Raw genomic sequence first — 24168 nt, 5'->3', positions numbered from 1 at the left:
TAGCATCCGACAGCAGGATTCTGGGTGGGTGTAATAAACGCCGCTACAATGTTGCAGAACGACGAGGCAAAGTCTCGCCACCTTGCGCTAACATTGGCGCTCATCTCCCGTCTCCCGAAGCCCGGAGTTGCCGAAATCCGTCGTCCCATCGGCGACTTCGAGTCCTTCGAAGTTTTTGCTTCTTTTTAGTGAGGTTAAAACGTGGTTAGTGCTTTCCAGTGCACTCGCTGCGGCAGAGCCGCGTGAGTGTGTGTGTGTGTATGTGTGCGCGCGCGCATGGACTACCGAGCGAGCACCATTCAGCAGTCAACATCGATCCGGCGGCGAACCGGCGAATGGACACACCGTAGGTTGGAGGTCAACAGCGTAGGCGGGTAAAGGTGGCATTACACCCAGAGACACTCTGCTCTCTCCCTCTCTCTTCGCAGAGTGTTAGAGCGGGCGAAGTGAAAAGGTGCAGATTGATAGCCATCTACCATGCGATTGCCACACGAAACGCTGAACGAACGAACGATGGTTTGCTGCATCTGCCCACAGGACACCAGGGCACCGCACTTACACACACACACACACTGTCCGCTGTTTGCTCCCCGCTCACTAATTGTATTGCCATCGCTACGTCGCGCCCTTTACGTTTGACGTTTGCGGTCGTGCACCCCCGCGCGTCAGGATAATACCATTGCGTATGGCTTTCGGTCCGTTTCCTTTTTTGTTCCCTGCCTCCCGTGTAGGTTTATCCTTTGCATATAGTGGTTGAATCCAGCACCAAACCCGGGACACGACCGACGTACGATTGCGATAGGGGTTTTGTTTCCGCCGGTACTCTGCCCGAAATGCATTGATGTGAATGCGTGACTTCTGGTGGTGCACAAACACTTCTTCCACCCGGACCTGAACCTCTTGTCGGACCGTCTGACAGCGTCGAAAAGCGAATGTAACTGGGAGTGCGAGCACTAGTGTCTGCGAGTTTGAGCTCTGACAATTGATTTCCAAAGCTTTCGAGCAGATCCGCCCGTTGGCAGAACCAACCATCAGAATATGTAAAGTGGTCAAAGGAGGATAAAGCGCTGGAAAATGCCCAGATACTCGATTTCGTATCGTCTAAGCCAGGGGTCGGCATACATTTCCTAAAAAGGACCAGATGATTGAAAAAAAACCATAAGTGCGAGTCGGATACCTTAAATGATGATTCAATGTATTCAAAGTAATACTTAACATTTTTTAATAGAGTGTCAGGTTTTGAAATAGTAAAGTTAAATTGAATAGTGGTGTAAGATAAATTATACGCAATTTAATCATTAAACTTTTTGTTACATTGTTATACTTCCTTTCGTTGAATGTCCATCGTTTGGTTCGTTGTACTTTTAACTAATTTCTTTGTACAATACTTGACATTAATTCTCTACACAAATTATTTCAAAGTAATTTGTTTTTGGTTTTTTTTGTTTTGTTGGCTTACTCTCAGTAGTGAAAATAAGTCGGCTACGAGAAGTTTTCAATGTTGCGTGTCTTATTTTATATAAGCACTAAAATGTTTTTACTGGCCGGACTTTGCCGACCCCTGGTCTAAGCGATAGAATTGTACACTCACAAATGTATAAAACCTCAAAGAACTCTGAGTAAATTGTCATAAAAGACAATTTCTTTTATACAGCAATGATCACACCATCATTGAACAAATTGTATTGCAAAGTAGAATTGCACCGTGAAGGGATAACGACACAAGCGAGAAAGAAATACAGTACGAAACAACAAGAGTTACTTTCTAATCTTGCAGGAAATAGTTACAATGAATCACAGCTCACAAGCTTAGGAGCAACAATCAATAAGCAAACAACCCTTAGATAAACTTAAGAAAATTAAATCCTGTTCTGTCGCTGGTATGATATGTGTGTCATATAAAAGGACATCCACACCTAGTCCTGACTTTGTGTCGTTCGCTTCACCGCTTTTGGCGAAGGCAAGATACGTCGTAAAAATGTGTCTCCCAAGAGCTAATTTTGCCACTGCGGAGATCCACTGGAACCGTGATTCAGAGAAAGTAACCAAAGAAGTAGACTCTGCTTTTTGCCGCCCTATTGCGTTTCGTCTGAACGCCAAAGGATGAGGGTAGAGTTTCCATTCCAAGTGTGGCTGTATATGTGTGTGTTGTTTTTTTTTTCTGTTCAACCTTTTTGGCCTAACCCTTAGTAACTAACCCCCCTAAGGGTTTGCTTTTTTGTTCTTTTCAACTTGTCCGTTCGCAAAACAGGGAGATAGGTATGTGTGTGTGTGTGTGTGGAGTCAGCTTGTTTGGGAGCCATAATAATCCACTGTCCAGACTGTCGCCGGCTCGTACTTCCCCTCCCCTCACCCCTGCTCCCTCTCAGGTCATGTCCGCGGAAGGTCTGGTTTGCCAATTAGCGTATGTCTTGGAGCGATTCGATGTTCGGCGGGCACCGAGGGCAGCGACCGACCCCGAGGTCCCGAGAGGCCGGGGGGTCGGTCAACGCGCGCGAGACCTTAGAAAAGCAGAGATCGGGTCCAGGGGCATCAATCTTCGTAAACAATCCTAGTGCGTCTTAGTCTGCCAACGCCGAAGGTGCACTGGAAGGTTTCCTTCAGATGTAAACCGCACCCGGAAGTGAAGAGCCCTTTACCGTAAAATTAGCACATTCTCGGCACGGTTTCGGTGAAAATTCGAACATCGCAATCAAAGCCGAAAACCCTGAGGGTTCAAAACTTACATCCATCCAGTAACCGCACGATGCGTCATCGCCAACAGCTCCATCATCGACTTTTGTTGGACGCCAGAATTGAACGAGTGTCTCTCTCGTTTCACTTCACAATGGCGACATCAACAATAGTGACGGATATTGCACCCGGGCCATATTGCAGGTTCTACTATTAAAACGATTCGTTGCTCTGGCACAGCGGGTATTGTATATCAAGCATTCGGATGAAAATTGCTGCTTTCGAAATAACTTGATTACTTGAAGTATTGCTCAATGAAAAGGGTTGTAAATAATAACTACACAATCCAATTATGGTCGATGAAGATTAAATAGTTATGTTGACCACATCCAAATTAAGTAATGCAGCGACGGAAAGTAATTTCACCGTTATTCACGCATTCTTATCAGAAATAAACACCAAGATCCAACATTCAGACTGGAAAAAAACACAGCACCTCCAACAAGAGAAGTGTTACCATTCGTAATGCTGCGAGCGATAGCGATCGATCGATTCCTTCGGAGCTTAATGTTTTCCGTTTCTAATCCGCGAAACATTTCGGTCAAAGGGTCTGCGTTTCAAAAGTTGTGAGCATTAATTAGTTTGAAGAAATTCAAAACAAAAACACTCTTCTATGTAGCAAGCTAATTACATTTCCTACTTGCCTCACTGGGCAATATCATGTATGTGTGTTAGGGTGGGCAGTTTACTAAAACATAATAGTGTTTTGTCATTGGCCAGCATAGCAGAAACAACTCATATTGTTCGTGAAGTAAGCCTTAGCATCCCATGTGTTCTCTTTAGAAATGTTTAGGAGAACACCCGACCCGATCCCGATGTTGTAAAAAAAAGTTTACCTTTTAAAACGGGTCTGGAATATAAAACACACGAGTTTAATTAAAATCCAGAATAACAAAGCAAGAACAGGAAACCATGTTAGGTTTCATGAAATGTTTTAAACTGAATCGCTGTGAAGTAGTCAACAAAACGGTCAGCGAGCAGTTGAAAACATTGTAATTCTTCAACATTATACGAACAAACTCAGTGTTCAATGTTAATTTGTACCTAGTTTCAGAAGCGGTGACATGATAGTGTATAGTGTACACACAAAGTAAATACAAAATTAATAATTCAAAAACGAGTATTCTTTGCAGGGAGTTTGGGTACGACCTTCCCGTCCCGCGTAGTTCCTACTGTGCAAAGGGGCGCCTTTACACTTGTAGTAGAGATCATCGCAGCACTGCGCGTTTGCTTTCTCCCGTCGCTCGCACCCCACTTCATCCCGCGTGCCGTGCGAATTGCGAATACATACGGAGTGTATCCAGCATCCCATGACATCATCTGTTTGATTGTGCGGATGACCGATCAGCTGCTGCGACTTGCTCTCTGATGGCGCTGTTTCGTATCTGATTGCGTGTTTGCGGATTTATTTTTATGTTTCTCATTCGGTGTCGTTTTTTTCTTCTTCTTCTTTTACATTCATTTTGCCCGCCGTCTCGTCAACACAACAACACCCGGGGATCGTTTGAGATCGTTTGCGGTTGCGTCTGTCGCTGCTGGATCGGTGTGCTCTGCTCTTTTCTTCCTTTCATTTTTGCGCATCCAGACATTTGGGAAATGCGCCGAAAATGTCACGCCAGGTTGGTGGAATGCGAACCGCTAACACCGCGCGTCCCCGCTCCCTTCCTTTGCTACCATCGGAGCACCGGAATAAGATCGTCTGGGAAGTAGGGCGAGCGTGTGTGTTACGCAACGTCGACGTCCGGGCTGGCTCATCCGAGCCATTCCGGTGCCCGGCTGCTCGGTATGATAAGTTAATGTAATTAAATACAGCGACTTGGAGGGATGGTAAAATAGCAAACCTTCCACCCGCGGCGGCATCATCTCCGCACGAACACACGTACGCCACGACGTACGGGCGCGGAACTGGTATGCGAATGGGATTTGCTAACGCTGAAGACGCGATGACGGCGGCACACCCACACACACTGTGCCGTTTGGCCGTTCGGAGGTTTTGCCATCGCGTCCAACTCGACACTTCCGGCCGTATCGGTGCCGATAACTTGACTTACCGGACGTGCACATCTGCTCCAGGCGAAGCGGAACATCGATTCCCCAGTGAGGCTACAATCTTTTACTAGCAAGTAGAGTGTAGAACTAAGATTCGTCGCCTCGTTGTCTCTTCGAAAAGTGTTGTGTGCAAATTAACATCGACAGGGAAGGGTTCGGTTTTACTTCAAAGCGAGGTACAACATCTGTTCAAACAGTGTTTTTTGGTTTACAGAATGCGAAAAAAACATCCCATTCGCATATGTTATTCCAGGTCTAACACTAACTTTCAACAATTTCCTGCAAGATGTGCCAACTTTAATCTTCTGCCCTACTTTGAAACTTCGATAGAATTATAATGAAAATATCACCACCATATAATCAAAACAACATGACCATATGGACATAGTGGTAACATTAAAAAAAACTAGTCTTTCGCGAGCAGATCTTCCATTAACCGGAAGCATTGGGCAACCATTTCATAACAATATCAAACATATATTTATTCAGATTGGGTTTCCATCGCTACCCGTTATTTACACTTGCTCATGCATATACCGCTTTATCCTTCTAACTTTTTCTAGATTAGATAAATAGTGTTCGATTTTTTTTTCTCGCGCCCCAGACCAGGCTTTTCAATTGTTCTTTCCATCGAACAACCCGATTTAAATTAGTTTTAAATAAAAAAATCCAACTTATACACGAAAACCCTTATCTTCTTGCAAACGAAACAAATAATCCAATTCCATATTTCATATCGACTGGAAGGAACCCCGAAACAAACTATTTCTCTTCCGTTTAAAACAAAATGGATCCTTGCAGAATACTTATGCTATTTAATTCAATAAATTGTTATCTTAATTCCAGTGATTGCAAGAGGTACAAAGTAAATGATGTATTTATTTATAGCATCTTTTGCCCAGCCTTGCCATAAAGGAAGTGATCATCCACCCACAGTTCCCCAGATCTCACACTACCGTTGCAATGTCGTCTGGTTGAGAATGATTTCCGGAGGAAATGCAAAATGTGACTACACACACACACAGTGTAGACGAAGCGATCGCTTAATCGTGTTGTGGTGTTTCGTGCACCTTAGGTCTCCCGTTCGTCCGTAGAAACGACAGCCCTTATCTCGCGTTCAGCCGGGCGAACGAAATTAGTAACGATTACGAGGGCAAGATTGTTCTACATACCTTCAGCATGCCTCCAGCATGGCAGGTTGGCGGCTCGGCTCGGCTGTGTTGACTCTGATGGTCGTTTGATAGTAGAGGCCTGTGGCGAGAAACGGAAGCTGACAGCCAAACCTTCGTGGTTGTAGGCGTTCGCTGCCCGGACTGGCTCGATGGACGCAATTAAGCTAAATTAAGCAGCCCCACGAATCCGGCGAACAACTTCGTTGCTTCCCTTGCAGCTACACTTCTATGTTGACTAGACCAAGGGGTTTGTCCGTCTGCGTCGCCTTGCGTTGCGGTTGATTGTTGAGGTTTTTTGGCAATTCTTACGTCCTTCACAGGTGCTGTGGAAAAGGGGGGCAGCGTTTTAGAGAGTTTCCCTGGCGCAATCCGTTGTACGGTGGATGGAGGGTGGGTTAAAAGGACCCCCCAGTTAGCCCCTTCGGCACATCCCATCCAGGAAAAGGGATTTTAAGTGTTTGGTGTACAGGGAAGAACAACAGGGAGCGATAACAAGTGGCGAAACGACATCAATGATTGACCATGGAGAAAACACCCCAAAAATAACTCTACTTCAGCTGAAAAACAAACAAAAACACCCTCTCAACCGATGAATGATTTGGACAGACTCTAGTTTAAGGAACCTCGGACCGATATTTACACGAAACGGGAAAGAATGCAACCTTTTTAAGGCGTACAAAAAAGCTTTTCTTAAGGTATGAAACCAATTTCTCCGCAAAAGAACATGCCAGAAGTCAACCGAAACATTTAGCAGGATCTATGGATCCCGTGGGCATCTAAGTATTGTGAAAAAAAACCCCCGTAACGCAATTCGTGCGTGGAAAGGCAACACGTTGGGGGGCGGGGGATTGCCGTGAGTTTCCCGTGAACGTACGTTTGTTATTACGGTCGACAGGACGGGGTCTCGAATCTTGCGGCGGGGGAAAAGCAACACAGCAGGAAGCGGGAATATAAAATCAATCTTCCACCGGCTTCCGGAATGGAAGGAAAAGCGAGATGGCGGGGCAAACCGAATACGGAATAGACGGTGGTTCCGCTTCTGCTCGATCCAAGCGGAGGGCAGCCGGGACCGGCTGTGCCATTCGCACAGCATCCGTCAAACCCGTGTGCACATGAAATATCAACTCACGTACTCGGCCCGTCGTGGGCCAACGACAGGAGCAGACGGATGCATTCCACCGTGGCGGAAAATGTACCACCCAACTCTTCCCCCGTCCGCCGGTTTCGATCATCTATCCTTCGGGCAACCCTCGCCAAGGAGCTCGCAAACGGGACACGGATTGCCTTCGGGAACCGTCGTGCGTTTTATGAAGCAGGCAAAGCTGACGGGCAGGCGTGAGGCGGAGTCAAAGGTCTGATAGTCGTCCATTACACGCAACACGACGAGGGAACCGGGAGTTTCCATTTCTGTTTTCCACGCGGGGTGCGTTCGAATTGTGTTGTGGTTTGTTCCCGCTGGAAAGAAATACGTTCCACTTTAGTATATCCACCATTCAGGTTAAAAGATAAACTCCAACTCAACACCTCCACCAGGTGCGATGTTTGTGCGTGTGTTCAACTGGTAGAGGAAAATCAATAAACACTTTCCATTCGCCACACGTCGTTGCTACTTTGAAACGGGACGCACACCAAAAACGAAACCCCACGATCCCCTGGGGGACCGAAAAGTCGCTGTTTTCCATCACATCGTTGGCGTTGTTGTTGACAATTTTCCATTCGTTTGGCGGCACCACAGACTTCACCTTTGCACTTCATCCACTCACCCGGCGTGCGGCGTGGATTTAATCGCCTTCAGAGGAGAAAGGGAAATGGAAATCGAAAACCTAAAAACCCGGTGTCCGGTCACTTTGAGAGGAAGGTTAGGTTTTTGGTGTGGTGTGGCCTCTGCCTGCCCTGCCTGGTTGTGTCTGTTCCTTCTTGTATTGTTTTTTTTTTCTGCCGGCCGTATTTTCCCCCAGCACCGGGAGTTTTCCAGGACCAGGACAACGAACCCCGTGTGCCCTTTTGCCACGGTTACACTTACAACCACACCGAGCCCTATATTCGGTACCGACCGATAGCAGAGGGTCGTTATGATTGGTTGTAATTTATTGTGACGACGACGACGACGACGGTGCATCGTTGCAACATTTGCATCTGGTGGAAGGCGCGGGGACGCCTTTAGAGGGCGCTGCAACAGCAGGGAGAATTGTTTCCGGCTTTTTTTTTTTTGTTGGCTCCCGCACAACACAAACTTGAGCGGCCAGCGCAATCTTCCGATGTCCTCATCGTCCGTCGTCCACGAGACCGGCAGCTCGCACGGGGAAACTCCCGCACACGCTACCAACGCGTATGTGTTGGTGCTGGAAGAGAGCGACATTCCCTGCCAGTTCCTTTCGTTTCTGGTTCGAAGGAAAACCCTCTCTCTCTCTCGGTCTCTCCCTGTCGAGTTGCGATTTTCCCGGACGGAGAGGATCCGCCATGGTGTGACGAACGGATCGGGATTCGATGCGGTCGCACACCACCACACCGAAAGGATGGCTGGCTGGCTGCCGGTTTTGGTGCGCACAGTGCACGCACGCAGCACCAGAAGTTCACCGCCAGGACATCACCACCAGGAGCAGGAGAGAAAGCGAGCGAGAGAGAGAGAGCACAAGATAAAGTCAAAAAGATCCGGTGTAAGAGAGCACAAGGATACGGCGAAGTAAGGAATGTTTTCCACCATTATGGGAGAGAGGGAGAGAGACAAGGATTGAGAAATTCGAGAGCGTAACTTAGGTGTAAAAAGATAAAACAACAAGTAAAAAGGCAACAGCAACCGATAGGGCGCAGGGCCAATGATGCTCTTTGATGATTATCACCCGTTTTGTGGATGATGGCAATGACGATACTGATGGGGGAAGCAGGGCATCCCGTTGGCCGTGTCCTTTGCAACCGCCGTGCAACAAGGCGTTCGGGAAAAACCCTAACCCCAGGGGAACCAGATCAGGGTTTGCTCGACCGGGAGAGAGCTAGAGGGAGAACGAGCGCCTTCGGAATCATGCACCTCCTTGCGATTCCCGCCGACGCACAGTGGCTCCGGTGCGAGGACTGTTGGTTGGTAAATTATCCTAAATCCTCGTTTCCTTGCGGGGAATCACAATTCGTTTTTGGAGCGCACTTCAAAACAAAACAAAAGATCAGCAAACACTCCCGTTGCTTCCAAGGCAAATTAACAAGTTGACTGAACATTTCAATACCATACTTCAAATATATTTCAATCTTACTAAAATCTGGGTTTTTAGACCGATGGTGTAATTGGGACTATATTATGCAAAACGGTAGTTCAAGAACACCAAAAATAAAAAATAAAACAGGACAAGGACCTGCAGGTGAACCACTGTGCGCCGCCTAAACAAAGCCCAGGACGTTACATCGCGCTCCCAGACTGACGGGAAAGGTAGGAGTGAGGAGGTAGGAAGAAAAAAGGTTGTATATACACAACCACACGGACACACACACCGGGATGAATCATGCCCATAAAAGGACCGCGACCAGAGAAGCCCACGCGGAAAGGGCCCCGGTACGGTCGGCTGATGGGGCGTGTGGCGAGTGAAGGGGAGGGGGATGTGTTTCTGACGGTATCTCGGACCCTGGCGGTTCCTTTTCGCCGTGCCAGGATGTAAACGGAACCGCGAACCGCGATTGTCCTTCCTCGCGATGATGCGGACGGGGTCACGGTTTTTGAAGTGCCGTATGTGCTTGTGTTTGTGTATGGCCGCATTTAACATCCAGTACCATTGCCGAAGCGCAACCGGGGTTTTGGTGCCGGCAAGCAGGGAAAGCTAGAAGCGAAAAAAAAAACATGGACGTCCTCCGCGGATCGGTCGCTTCCAGTTTCCGTCCGAGGATGGGTAAATTAAGAAGCAAAGGATCCGGTTCTCGCTGCAGACAATACGGCGAGGCTCTTCTGTGTCAATTATTTGTCTTCTTTTCGGTGTGTCCAAGGCATTACAGCAAACAAAGATATCCTTGTGTTCGATTTTGCTTAAATTTGGCCGTGCGCGTTCGTGGGCCTTCGTTGGGAGGGCTTGTTTTTCTTGTTTGGAAGAATGTAGCTACGGAGGAGAAGAAGAAGTTACGTGACGGCATGGTGGCCCCGGTGGCCCGGCGGGGTCGCTCTTTTGTATGCCAGTTACTGCACTCCCAAATCCGTCGTATCCGTCCACGGTCGGAATTCCTCGTGGTCCAACATCAATGCGCCGGAGCGTATTCAGAGATTTGATTGCCTGAGTATGTGAGTGAGTCTTGTGCTCGTTGCTGGACGTTGTGTTGTGTTGCTTGTTGTTGCTGGACGACCGTCCTCGCCTCGACCTTTTTCTTTCCCTGTTTTTGACCGCCACCGACCCGCGGGCACGAGACTCGTTGCCGCCGGTTCGAAAACCGCGGAACGTCGTCAATGGAACGCCATGGAGTAGCGAAATTGTTACAGTTTTATTAAAGAAAAAAACAGAAAAGCAAGAAACCACGATGAAGGACGGTATTTTTTTGCACACGCGCGCGCACAGACGGATACGCACAGCTAGGCAGACACACACCACGGCTACACACACACAAACACAACTGCGGCCGACACGTGCGCAGCAGACGACGAGAGACCCTTGTACGCACAAGACGGGGAAACGGGGAAGACGGCCCGGGGCCCTGTGTAAAGCGTAGGTGACCCGTGGCACACGGACCCACGGGCACACATACACCAGCAACCGGGCGGGCGCACCAGACCCGGTCCCGTATAGATCTTTCCGCAAGGACATGAAACGGGGGCAGAACGGCCCGTTGCCGTGACGCATTTACTGACCACTCGCTCCTTCATTTTCCCTTCAATCTCTCGCTCTCTCTCTCTCACTTTCTCTTTCCTTTCCCCTACCTCCGCCGTCACTAGGCGAGTGCAAATATCTTCCCTGTGCATTTAAGGACATTTGGCGCACCAGCCCGGAGACAATGGGGCAAAAAGAAAACCCCATCCTGCCAAAAGCAGGTCGAGCGTCGGACGGATCCCATTCATCAATGGGACAGATACCGAGAAGCGGATGCTAGGTCTGGCGAAAGGCCCTAAAATGACAACAACAATAACGGGTGTGTGGACAACCTCCAGGTGTGGGGGGAAAGAAAAAGGATATAAACCATGTGTCGGGAGGGATTTGCGTAGTTTTCCGGGCCACGGGGTGCATTTGCGAAATGCGAAATGAAACCGAAACGAACCCGCAAATGGCGAAATCGAATGGCGGCTGTTGAGAGAAGTGGGAAGGATGGATGGATGGATGGATGGGATGTGGATGCTGGCCACCCCACTTGCCCAGAAGCCTCCAGATCGCTTCCTCGCTGGCAAGGCTGGACCAGTGGCTACTTTTCCTCCTCAGCGTGAAAGGGCTCTCTTTACCGTCGAGACGCGGCCTGCCTGGGAATGCTGAATGGCGGCCAAACACGCAGGCGGCCGCAGAGTGGGCTCTTCGTGGCTGCTGATGGACGGGAGCCTGGGATGTGCTTATTATTGTTATTACTTCTTGTGCTGCTTTTATCTGGCGGCCTGCTGGCCACAGGGTTCCCTTTGCACCGCCTCGCGCTCCAGCACGACGAGAGGAGCGTTTTCACTTACGCGCACATACACAACCGCGGCCGAGGCACACAAACACTAGACACAACCACACATAAACACACACGCGCGCGCACTTCGCACACCGCCAAAGCAACAGTTTTTTGGCCAACAAAACCCGCACGCAACTTGGGCCCTCTTCTGCGGGGTCAGCCAGTCGGATGCCGTCTTCCTTTCGGATGGCTTCCCCGACCCCCTTTCACTCGCCCCCCGTCCCACACTGTCGCTCACGCACACCGTAAGTCGCGGATGGGGGCCAAAATGTTCACCATCTTCGAGCAGCAAACGTGCTAAATGTTGCTTCTTTTGTACCGTGTTTTGGTTTCCAACTTTACTTTCTACACCGTTTGCTGCTTATCAGGAAGGCGACTGGACGACGAACGCTGATGCTGGCTGGCTGCTGGTGCTGACTGGCTGATGCTGGCTGCTTGGCTGCTCTAGGGGCTCGCACACACTGTGACTCGGGAGCCCGATGGGGCGCTCGTCGAGGGGCAGTCCGAAGCCTTTTCCGTTTCTGACGTATCGCGCGACGTGCGTCTGCCTGGAGCGGGTACGAACGAGTGAGTGAGCGCGGCGCACGCGATGTGAATGGCTGCCGCAGGTTCGGCGCACCGGACAGTACTATTGCGCTCTCACACACGCTCGGAACGCGAGCGAGCAAACCGGTCCCCGTGATCCCATCCCGTGTTAGTGGAAGCGAGCGAGCATGGGCCCCTTTCGGTCCGGCACACGGCGCACGGCGCAGCTGCACGCTCTCCGAGCTGTCAAACCGACTGACAGTAGGTGATGACGGTGCAGCGTAACTCATCGTACGGGGTTTATTATCAAGCAAGCTCATGCCTCCTACCACCAGTAGTTCACTGCATTTCCAACGGATGGCGCTACAATGTGTTCGTTCATTTAAAATATCCAGTAGCTGTGCATTTATGGATACAAATTTATAACCTTCTAAAGCACGAATCATTCATCCCCTCGACATGCGTGTTTACTTAGCCTGCATTAACAAATATAGTACGGTTTTAAAAGCGCTTTCCACAAATTTCTCGCGATGTTCAACTGTGTGTTTTACCTTTAGTCCCATTGAACGCACGTTTTTCTCTTTTTTGTAAATTGAAATAAAAATCATTGGGGAAACGTGCTTGTTTCCCAGTTGAAGAATTACTCTTAAGTTTAGATGAAACGAGGATTTTCAAGCTTGATGTGTGATGAATTTTATGCATTGTACTTAGCAAAACGGGTTGGTTAGGTTACGACTCGAAAGGGGGAAACATTTACAGCTTCTAACATTCAGAAAGTTTCATCTTGCCATACTTATGATTTATGCGTAGTTGCATAAGTGATTAGAATTAATTGTTATACTTTAAACCGATAAATTAAACAATTAGCAACGTTAAATGTTTAAAAAACATATGCTATACGTGGCTACTCCTGGACATACTATTTTAATAAAACATATGTGTTGGAGGTAGTGATGTAAACATTAATAATTTAGCTAGCAGTATTTTACACCAGAAAATGGTCGTCTGTTTATTTCGAAACGAAAATTGCCGGTCACAAATGATAGCAGGGAACAACAAGGTTATTTATTGCCCGTGTTCAGGTACTTTCTCACGCTCGGTACGATTGTGCTTGTGCTCTACCCTACTTGAAGAGTGTTCAATCTCTCGACATCTTTATCCTGTAGGGTTGAACGGGGGTGACCTTTTATTGCACTATCGGGTGAATTGAATTTATTTCAACTACATATGGTGGTGCTGTAACCACTTTCTTGTTGAACAGCCAATTGTTAACGAACCGTAAGCAGCAGGACGAGTCGAACATATGTGCGACACATGTTTTCCCTTTGATCGTCACTCAATCGTTTCGTTGTACACTTTTTCTCTTTGTTTAGAAGTTCGTAGATACGAAAAAGAATTTTACATATTACAACGATCATTTTCATTCAAATTATATTTACACGTTTTCTTTTTTAACATAAAAGCCACAGAACATAAAAGCTTCGATAAAACTTAACATAATGTGCATAACTTGCTCAATGAAGCTTAAAAGCGTCTTAAGGATGCTTGTGTCGTTTGTTAAAACTTACAGTGTGCTAGCTTTTACCCAGGGAAAGCGTTATTGTTGTGAGATTTGAGTGCTTTTGTAGAGGCTCAACATTCAAAAATTATTTGCAATTATAAAAATACAATTGATAATCAAACATCCCACCTGACAATCCATTCGTTGTTACAAATTTTAGGGCTTAATGTGAATATGTAGCTTTGACCGCAGGTAATAATAAAACACATACTTCACAACGTAAAAACATAAGGGAAATATTTCCCTTCGAGCAGTCCGCTAGACAGTTGCGGGGGACTCCTATAGTGCACCTTTTTCCCAAAGTTTCCAATCGTTTGCTTCATCGGCTGTCTCTGTTTGCCTGTCCGCGCATAAAAGCACGCTTTCCCGCAGGACGCCGCCGTTTGCCAATCGCCATTTTCCGGTTTTCGGCACTCCTCCTTGGAAGCCCAATTGCCAGTAGCGTGTGGCGTTTGGTTGGAGTTACTAGAAGCGATTCGGTCGGACAATGGATAAAGAACCATCTTCGTAGGCGTGTCAGAATTTATCTTGTCAAGCATTTAGCAGATGTAAATTGATGTTTGCCGTAACGTTGCAATTCTATAGTTGTAATAAATCGTTAACATAATAGAATTCCTTCTTCTTCATTCAATGGGAAAAGCAACGAAAACTCTATCGGAATGTGATAGCAAAAGTTTCACCAGCCAACACATACACAAGGCTCCTGGTTTAAACACCAAAAAGACTGGAAATTAGTGAAGCAACATTGCATTAAAACGCGTGACATGAAATGATGTTTAAACACATGTTTTTTTAAACATCACGAAGTAGTTTCTAGAATGTCCCACCTTGTTCTCTTTATTTTCCCACCGGAAATCATATGGAAATAATGGAGAAATACACCAAACGTTGAATGTATGCACATGCTGAAGGAAGGAAAGATTATGCAAAATACAAATGCGAAAAATCAAGATTGAACGAGGGATGCCCGGGGTGACACATGCAACAGTACGGCGCATCCCAGCAACGGGAAGGGGTGAGCGGTAAAAGAAATCACGCCATGTCCAAGCTACCATTTTATTTATTTGGTTAAATCCCCCTACCGTTCGGGTAGCCGAGGTCCGGTTAGGTCCGGCCAAAGGATTCGACGTACGCTCGAGGAGACGGGATGACGCCGGGGAAGGACAAAAGGGATAATAAGATGTGGGTGAGGAGGGGGGCCAGGGTTCGTTCGTTTTTGGCTGTGTTTGGTATGGTGAGTACACATGCTGCCACCCTCCGGTGGGATGGTAACATCTGTTTTAATGCTTGAATATTAAAATAAACACTTTCGCAATCCTTGCCCGTTTCGCCTGTTGGCAGCTGAGGGCGAGGAGCAGGGGAAGGGGGTCGTTCTGTTGCTGTTGAAGGGAAAGCAGGGGCCGGATGCACGAACCGCTCCCAACGCTTGAGTGATGAGAGGCAGCTGAAGGCGGCACGGTGGTTTTCAAGACAAGACGTCATTAGGATTGCCTTCCGATTAACCGAAAAGGGTTGTGAAGAGAGTGAGAGAGAGAGAGCTGGTGGGGTGGGAGGGGAAAGGGTCAAAGGAAAATAGCAACGCCAGAAGTTGGTTTCGTCGACGTCCGGACGGTCTTCTCGGCCGGGCTCAGATTGGTCAATGTTTTTTCATTCTCCTTCTTCCTCTTTGGCCGACACATTTCCCAAACCCGGAAAGCATAGCTCATTCGTTTTTCCGACGCGTGAAGGGCCGCCCCGGGGGAGGGGAAGGAATGGAGGGGTGTTTAACCTTACCCCTATTGCGAGGTGGTGATTTTCGGTCGATGGCCATTTCATCGGCATGGTTTTCCACGATCCTTCGGGGAAATCACGACCCAGCCCCAGCCTCCAGACTCCCACCAGGGACGGGGTTTTCTCCCGCAAGAACCGGTCATACGCTCGATACGTGGCCTATGCCCATTAACGAGAACCTGCGGCCGTATGAGATTCCCTTGCAAAGCCGGGCAAATGAGGCTCTCGCAGCAGCAAAAGTCATTTCGGTCGGTATAATTAAGCTTTAAACAGTTTCCCTTCGGTCTTCGGGAACGGCGCGTACGGGGTGGACTCCTTGGACGCCGAACCCTTCGAGCGCGATGCCCTCCCCTAAGGCACCGGGACGACATCACATGGCCCTGGAAGGGATTTTTAACCTTTTTAAAGCGACAGGAGATTCCCCGGAACGAGCATCGCTTTCGGTGGGTTTACTTGTTGGAACAGAAGGTTGCGAAAGTGGTGACAGGGATTGGCTTTAATAGAACCTGCACCGCACAATTGACAGCACACCAGAGTTCTAGCTCTCCCGGGGTTCTCATGATCCACCACAAGAACCTCAATATCTTATTGACATTTACTGAAACTATTTACTCGATTGAGTCAATTCCTCATGACGCCATTGTTTCGTTCGGATTTCCTATGACAAGGACCTACAACTAAGCGTCGTGGTAGCTAAGGAGGTTTTCTTTTATGGTCTGAACTTCCTTCAACTCGTGGCTTCCGTCGACGAACCTCTTTGCACCTAAGACCAAACTCCTGGCGCGTAATGTGTATGCTTTCGCAGAATCCGCTCTGTTGAACTCTCGTGTCAAAAGTTGCATTCGTGGTCACGAGTCCCGAGCAGACGACCTGTTTGCATAAGCACGGGAAAGCTGGACGGCATCCTTATAGTCCTTGATGTTTGTTGTTCTCATCTCAAAACTGGTACCAATGAGCATCGCGTGAAGCGAGTTTCTAAGTAACGTGACACTTCACTCAAGTCTCGTGTCACTCGCGGTACATCGTCTACCGAAAAGAGCAAACATTGAACCCTGGGCAGGCACGTTTAATTGTCGCGTGAGAACTTCGGAAAAGGTGAAACTGACTCTTCGCCAAGTTCCTACAGTTGGTTTTTTTTACCGGGAAGGAAAGGTGCACGTGACGGATTGTTATTGCTCTGGGTTTTTCCAAGGTTCTTATCATCGCAAATGCGCTTGGTTTGTATACTACATGGTAACAGAAATTGGATGATTGCGGAAGTGCTGGTAGGGCTTGGAGAGAGTTTTTCAACAGAAGCTATACCTCAAAGAGATAATGCCATTGTTGTAGTTCCTCATACCTCTCCTGGAGGCTCAACCACTAAAGTTCAGAACTCTAAATACCCTTAGAGAAGTGTAGTACTTGTAGGTTTGAGAGTACCAGTTTAGACCTAATTCATATTGATAGATTTCAATATTTTAAATGACAGATCGTGGAGCTGTTGACAAAACTGACTAAATAACGCAGATCACAAATCTTTCTTCCGTAAATAAATCTTGTAACCAGCATAGTAAAAGAAGGTAAAGAAGATACGTAAAGAAATTCTTACAAGGCAATTAGGTTCCATTGCCCTTGTAGAGCTTCTCCTAACTCTCGTTGAGCGCTCGCTTCTAACTCCAAACAACCTCCTGGTGCGTAAACGTGAGTGATTTCTGTAGAAGCTGCATTCGCGGTCACGAGTCTCGACCAGCCGTCCTATTTGCATAAGCAGGGAAAGGCGGACGGCATCATTGTAGTCCTTGATGTTTGTTTTTTCTCGTAGAAAGCTGGTACAAATGAGTATCGCGCGAAGTAAGTTCCAAACTAACGTCACGTTTGTACCTTTTGTTCGTGTCTCTCGCGTACATCTTTGACCAAAACAGGGAAACCAAGTACAACCACGTTTAACTACCGCTGGTGACCTTTTTCATAAGTGAAACTGACTTTTCGTCAAGTGTGTACTGTCAGAATTTTAAAAGGTCAAGCAGGAAGTAAGTGTGCAAGATGCACGTGACGAAATGTCATTGCCGACTCTTGGACTGGGGGTTTTTTTTTTTCAGAGGAAACAGTGATAAGAAGGAGATCTGCTGGAACTTTGGTTTTACCTTGCTGAAGACCTTCCTCTCAACAGGTTATTGTCATTGCGGCCTGTAATTTACCACTTACGATTAACATATATGACATTCGGTCTTGGACTGGGTTTTGCCAGGTAGTATATCCAAGAAGTTTGTAGGCGACACTGAGTCACAACAGATACTGAGGCATTGTTTTCCTTTAGAGTTTCCGAAACCCAAGCGGTCGCAGAAAACAGGGATAGTTTAACGAAATCCATGTCAATATTTTGATAAAAAAAGGAAGCCGCCCAGTATGAGGGCACGTTTGATGCTGCGCTACCCGTGTGATTGTTTATCAGTCGCCGGTCGTTTTGGGGTGGTGAATGGGGGTGGTATCCGGCAAGAAACCTTTTCCCAGTTCGCCCCCCTCCCAGCTAAACCCCCCGCATGGTGGGTTTTCCCTTCGTGAAAGCGGGTATTTAGACCCGAAAGGTTTCAGGCGGGCCCGCAGCTGTAGTCCTTCCCTTGTAAACATTGAGCGGTATCGTCAGGCTTCGTGGTGGTTGAGGAAGGGGGGGTGTGTGGGGGGGGGGGGGGGATGTTTGGTTGAGTAAATGAGAAAAGGGTAAGAAACGAAGGGAAAGCAAGGGAATGGTAAAAGGTTCATATCACAACCAAATATGTTCATTTTCCGAAAACGGACAACGGAACGCCACGCCCCACGCGTCCGGCTTCCCCACCCCTCCTCCCCTCCCCAAGCTGGATCACGTGGACTCATCACGTGGTGGCGTCAAAGGGTAGCCTTTTTCCGGCTCCTCGGTCGGGGTTGTTGACGGTCAAAGCCAGCGTTCCGGGACCGGGATTGCTGTCCATTTTAATAAAATCTCACTCGATAAGCACCCCATCCCCCCGGGGTGGATGAAGGCAATGGAGGGGGCTGCACTCCCCTTAACCCTTTCCCCCTATCACTCGTTGCCCACACCTCAACCATTCCGTGGAAGTGCCTTTGGCCGGTTCCGATTGTTCCTTTTTTTTGCTTTGCTTTGGTTTTTGCCTCTCGAATCCCAAACGACGGGATTAAAACGGAGCAGCACTGTGTGATAGGAAACCGCTACCATCCAGCGAAGGGTGGAGGAGGAGGAGGAGGAGGAGGCGGCGGTGGTGGAGCTAGTGTGAGAAAATGGCAAACCAATGTTTGCGTGGATCAAACCCGATTGAAATCCCGTACCATTGGAATCCATTACCAGCTTCCGCTGACGTGTTCCAAGCACTGGTTTTTGTGACATTTCAAGCAAATTTTCCAAAGCTTTACGTTAATGCCTCGTTTACTGAGTTTTGAGTTCAACCTAATGTGTTGAGAAGTGTTAATTCGAGTGCACTGTCGAAAATGTAAGAACAAGCACTTAATAAATGTAAGAAATGTAATATAAACAACCAAGGATCTGGGTAAAATAATCACACAATTGCTGATACTTTATCAAGCCAAGGCAATTCTCTAAAGAAGAAATCAAAACATAAAATTAATCAAATAAAAATTAATAGGATAAACACAAAGGAGAAAAACAAAACAGTAAGCTATTAAAAAAACATCGCAAACTGTCTATTTCAATAGCGACAGAAAAGAAGGGAACATAAAAGAAAAAAAAAACAAACGGCAGCAAAAGTGTTCACACGCAGCCAGGGAGGATAAGAATGAACCGTGGCGTTGAGTGGAGTGATTTTTATTACATTTTCATGCGAACGTTCGCGGTTTGCACGTGCGGTAAAAAAAAGAAACCAGGAGCGAAGAGATGTGTGTAGTACGAAAGAAAAAATAAATAAAAACTTCCCCGATTGGTACGGGAGATACAAAAAAGGAAAGCAGAAGAGCAAACAAGACACATGCCCTGGGTATCGGGGGAAGGGGGCACGCCATATGATGAAAGCGAATGATACGATATGCAAATTGACGAATGATTCGATAAGCGGAGGCTAATTTAATTTTTTCCACTTGCCATCCGCGTGACAGAGGAGAATGTATGTTTGTATGAGTGTGTGAGTGTGTGGGGAGGGTGCTCCGGTGGACGACAGATTCCAGAGGATCGGTATACACTTCACCCACTCCAGAAAGCGACGAGGAAAGCATAGTCGGGAAATTGATGGTTCACTTCAATTCGCGCGTCATTGGAGTGCTCACGCCACGTTCCGGGCGTTCCGACCTTTCCCCCCCCCGGGTGCACCTTTTCCTTCTAACATCTCCGCCTGGCTTTCACTGTTTGCTACAATTTTCCCAGCTTACACTCCCGTCGCTAAACATCCAATCAACTCCTTCCCCCGGCACCGGCAGCACGAGGGAACAATCGAAATGAAGTGGCAAGGGATGTTCTGGTGCAAGGGGTAGGGAGTGGGTGAGGGGAGAAGAGGGAGGGGGGGGGCACTTGTTTGTGCGATTAAATTTTGTTTTGACAGGATTTAAATCCGCGAAAAACTGACGGAAGAATAATGTTTATCAATTTGTCTGTGTCTGTCTCCTTCGCGAGGGTTGCCGCAATGGTTGTTATTTCTCATTCTCTCTCTCTCTCTTTCTCCTCTTTCCTCCATCTGAACTCTCTTCCCTCCCTCCCCTCGTTCGCTCCCAAAGGGATGAACCACTGTTCGTTTCGATTGGTGTTCGCAAATTTTTGCGCAAAATTCTCCAAAGGGGAAACGGGTAATTCCATCCGGTGCTTTAAAAAAACGCCCAAATGGAAGCGGGGGGAGGAGGTTGGGGGATGCACGTCAATAGAAATCGCGAGTGGGGCAAAGTTTAACACACCAATCTGTGCTTCCCGAGCTGGTTCGTTTCCGTTTTTTTCCTCCTCTTGGCTTCCCCAATTGGTGCAATTATTTTGCATGGTTCCGTTTTGGGCAATGATTCAGCAAGTTCTCGGTGTTGCTACTACTACTACGCACGGTGTTAGTGCCCGGAAAAGCGTGGACACTAAATGACAAGCCGGTTCGAGCTGGGAGCTGTAACGAACTCGATGCTTGCATTTCGTCGAAAGTCGATACCGAGGACTACCGTGTTTTTTTTGTTCGGGCGAGGAAGTGTAAGAGCGTATGCAAACAACAAGTGAGAAGGAGGGAGGGGGGGGGGGGGGGGGGGAATTTTCGCAATGAAAAATGGGACTTGAAAAAATTGATTGTAATCAATCAAGCCAAGTACGGATTTTTCCATCGCCCATTTCTATAGCCCATCGCCCGGCGAGGAGTAAAACGGAGTGAAAAAGTGAGCACAAAAGAGTGCAGAAGATGGGTTGGGGGGAGGGGGAAAACCCTGGTGGGGAAGGTTTGATACAAAAAATGTCGCGATGCGATCACACTCAAGCAGACTTTACGGATTCGAATCTATTAATCGTCATTAAGCTGAACGCGAGCGAATGTTGGGAATGTTGTTTGAGACGGGATTGATCTTTTTGTTACCAGCGAACAACGTGCCCTTCCTCTACATGTGTTACACTGATAAGTATCCAACAACTGTTTGTTGGTTTAACTAATACTTACGAGTGAACATCGACGAGCCTTCAAACGGTTTGTTTGAGTCGGTTTGTCAAACTGACGAGTAATATGGATCTGTCAACGTCTTGACAGCCTGTCTCCACCTGTCACAACAAATGGCCCGGTGCAGGTCCCAGAGCCTGGCAAAGGGTTCACCACAGTACTGCATGTCCATTAAAATAATGGAAGTTAAAACCCACCGTGATGTTCATCACGGGGCTAACAACGGAAACGGACTATTGTCTCCGGGAATGGAGCAAAAAATCTAGCCGCCCCCAATCCGTCAACGAAGGAACGAACCTGACCAGGGGTGCATAACTTACAGTGTTACCGCAACGTTCGATCGGTCCGATTTCCAAGTGTGGAATGTGTGTCCATGTGCAGGGGAACCTTGATGGGTTCGGCTTATGCAAACAAGCGAGACTTTCATCATGACGGGATGGTCGGAGAGTCGCAAGCATCATTACTAATGCATCGTCCCACTCCAGGCCGGGAATGTACCTTTGTCCGGCGTGGGAAAGGGTCGGGTCCACTTGCCGGCCACCTCAGATGAAGATATCTTGGAACCGGGTCCCGGTTCCCGCTCTTTCATAAATATGCATCAAAATCGGTTTTCGAAAAAGCAGGTACTACCGAACCCCCCATTTACTGCCCCGTTCGAACAGAGATTGTGCGATGCTTCTTGCGGGAGTGTGCCTGACCTTCACCGGTTCGGAAGCAATAGGACATAGGGTACACCTTCATCCCATCGAAGGGGGCACGGTCTTGGCCTCGGCCTGTCGAAAACGGTTAATGTCTTCTACCAACCAGTCAACCAACCAAGTCAGTCAGTCAGTTAGCTACCCACACTCTCTCTCACACACACACACACACACACTCACCGGCGGAAGCTCGGGAATTAAATTATTCATTAATTCGATTGTACACTCGCCGGGAATGGGTTGTGCGTCTCCTCTACCTCTAAAGGGAAAGGTTACGACCGCAATCGATGGAAAAGGGGGTTGAAACCGGTCGGTGGCCTCTTAGACCTTCTCACACCCACCTACAACGACTGGGTGAAAGGTGAACACATGCAAATAGGTACTGGTCCCTAGAACCAGTGAGAAAGCGGGGAATACCTAGTACAACGAAAGTACAACGAATGACATTGTGAAAGGGTTCTAAGCATCTATGTATAACAACTTCAATGAAGCTTTCTTCGAGGTTTCTAACTTTTAAAACCTTCCAAATACTAGAAAAGATAAGATTACGAAACTATTAAGATAGAAATTGATACTTCTAAATTAAATGGACGACATCTTGGTGTGGTAAGTGGTGAATAAGACTTGATAACCACTTTTCTATTTCGAAACGATAGTTATTATATACATCTTCACATGAAACAAAGCAAAAATGAGCTGTTATACTCCTTCAAATGGTAATTTTCATCTTTATGTGTAGTTATTTACTTTAAACTTTATTAGTAAGTAATACATCCGAAGAAGTTAAAGTCAAAACTAATCAAGAAAGCGACTCTTCTATGCAATCCATGATGATATTAAGCCTTTTTATCTTACGTTTTGAAATTGCTTCCTTCTTGCTGTTCGTTCCTATTTAGAAAGATGGAAGACTAACACGCTATTAGTCATAAATTTGTTTGTTTTCAAGTTCAGTTTTTGTGTATGTTTGTAAATATATGTAAAACCATAAATGTAAAAGCCGTCGTTTTTAGCCAGTTTAAGTGAGTGATAAGCTAGCAAATCGTTATCAAATCAGATTTCATGATGGACGGAGGGGGAAAAGGGAGAACGCTAGATGTTTTGTTGCTCTCCATTTCTTGCGTCTTTTACGACCCCTTTTAAGACGATGTGCGAATCGCAGGGACGTCCCATTGAAGAGCGCATAAAATGTTCTCCACTCATCCGTTCGCTTCTTGGAAAAAAAGGGCTGCAACTATTGACTTTTTCAGGGCGAAATCCTCCCTCCCCCACCCGCCACCACCCGGTTCGTTGTCCGATCAATAATATTTTATTGCTCCACGATGGAGGCGCCCGGTGCTCCACTCCTGGTCAATAAATCAAAACCCCAAAGGCACCGTCTCGGGCGCGCAGAATAGTTTACGAACGAGAATAAAACCTATCGGTGGAGGATTGCAGAATCTGTGCTGCGAACAACGGCTTGTTTCTTTTTCACAACCTTACTCCAACCCAATCGATGCTCGATGGTGACCCATTTGTTTGTTTTTAAATGCAATTTGCTCTATGGCAGGTTCACTCAAGCAGCGCCGGCTGGATTGAGCCATCGCCATCGTTCCGATTGACTCTAACGAACCGGCAACATTGGTTAATCGAGTGGCAAAAAGGATGCGGGTGTGATGCTGTGGTTTTTTTTTTTTTTTTGATTGTTTGTTTTCCTAACATTGTATACATCTCTTTGGTTATCTTGTTGCATGCTCGTTTCCAAATGGAATCATTCCTCTCCAACTCCACTCTTGAACCGTTGCTGATAGTTGTTAAAACAAAAGACTGTAATGGAAGTCGATGAAAAGTCCCTCTTTACTTCCCCAAAGCACTCTTCACTACAACTAGCCAGAGTCTAAACAAGGACTCTGCCTTACGGTGTGGATTAAATGCAGCAATACACGAGTGTCGAGAGTAGAAAAGAATTCATACCCACATGTTTCCAGCAAAAGAGCTGCTTCTTGGAATGTGTCGCCCGAATGAATGTTTGATGATAGGGTAAATCATACACAGCGGGGCGTGTGACACCAGCTTGTGCCAAACGAGGAGGGGAACGCTTTCCAACGTGGAGCTCACGAAAGGTTTGGGAAAAAAGGAAGAGATTGAAGAAGGAATCAAACATGAAGATCCCAACGCTACCACTGTCATTAGTTGCGGAGACATTGCAACCGCCTTCGGCTAGTTTCGTTTACCGCAAGCGAAACGGAAGAAAAACGAAAAAGAGAGAGAGATAGAAACAAACTGGTTACAAGGCGTGGGTTCAAAAAGGAAGAAAAATAAAAGGTGGGGGAAAACATTAAACTCCATCGTTAAGTGCCATCAAAAAAAGGGACATGGAATTATTTAGCCCGCGTTCCGGTTAAACGGTTCCGGTGCCCACTCCGACACGCAGCACGTTTCGGAAAACTATCCATTTCCGAAACGCACCACCCACAACAAGCCCTGTT

The 24168-nt window shown here is 47.2% G+C and overlaps 1 protein-coding gene across 1 annotated transcript in view; it reads right to left on the bottom strand.

Moving 5' to 3' along the window:
• The window catches only part of LOC131291367 (rho GTPase-activating protein 190), a 37742-nt gene extending 26253 nt beyond the window's left edge, over positions 1 to 11489 (bottom strand). The window contains exons 1-2 of the mRNA XM_058320567.1: positions 11353 to 11489; positions 5955 to 6277 (exon numbers count right to left, since the gene is read on the bottom strand). The gene's annotated coding sequence lies outside the window, so the exon portion shown is untranslated. The remainder of the gene's footprint in view (positions 1 to 5954; positions 6278 to 11352) is intronic.
• Positions 11490 to 24168: the final 12679 nt, after the last annotated feature.

Source organism: Anopheles ziemanni, chromosome X, assembly GCF_943734765.1.
Source record: "Anopheles ziemanni chromosome X, idAnoZiCoDA_A2_x.2, whole genome shotgun sequence".
Classification (NCBI taxonomy): domain Eukaryota; kingdom Metazoa; phylum Arthropoda; class Insecta; order Diptera; family Culicidae; genus Anopheles; species Anopheles ziemanni.
Note: the sequence above shows the minus strand (reverse complement) of the source record. Positions and strands in the feature narration are given on the sequence as shown.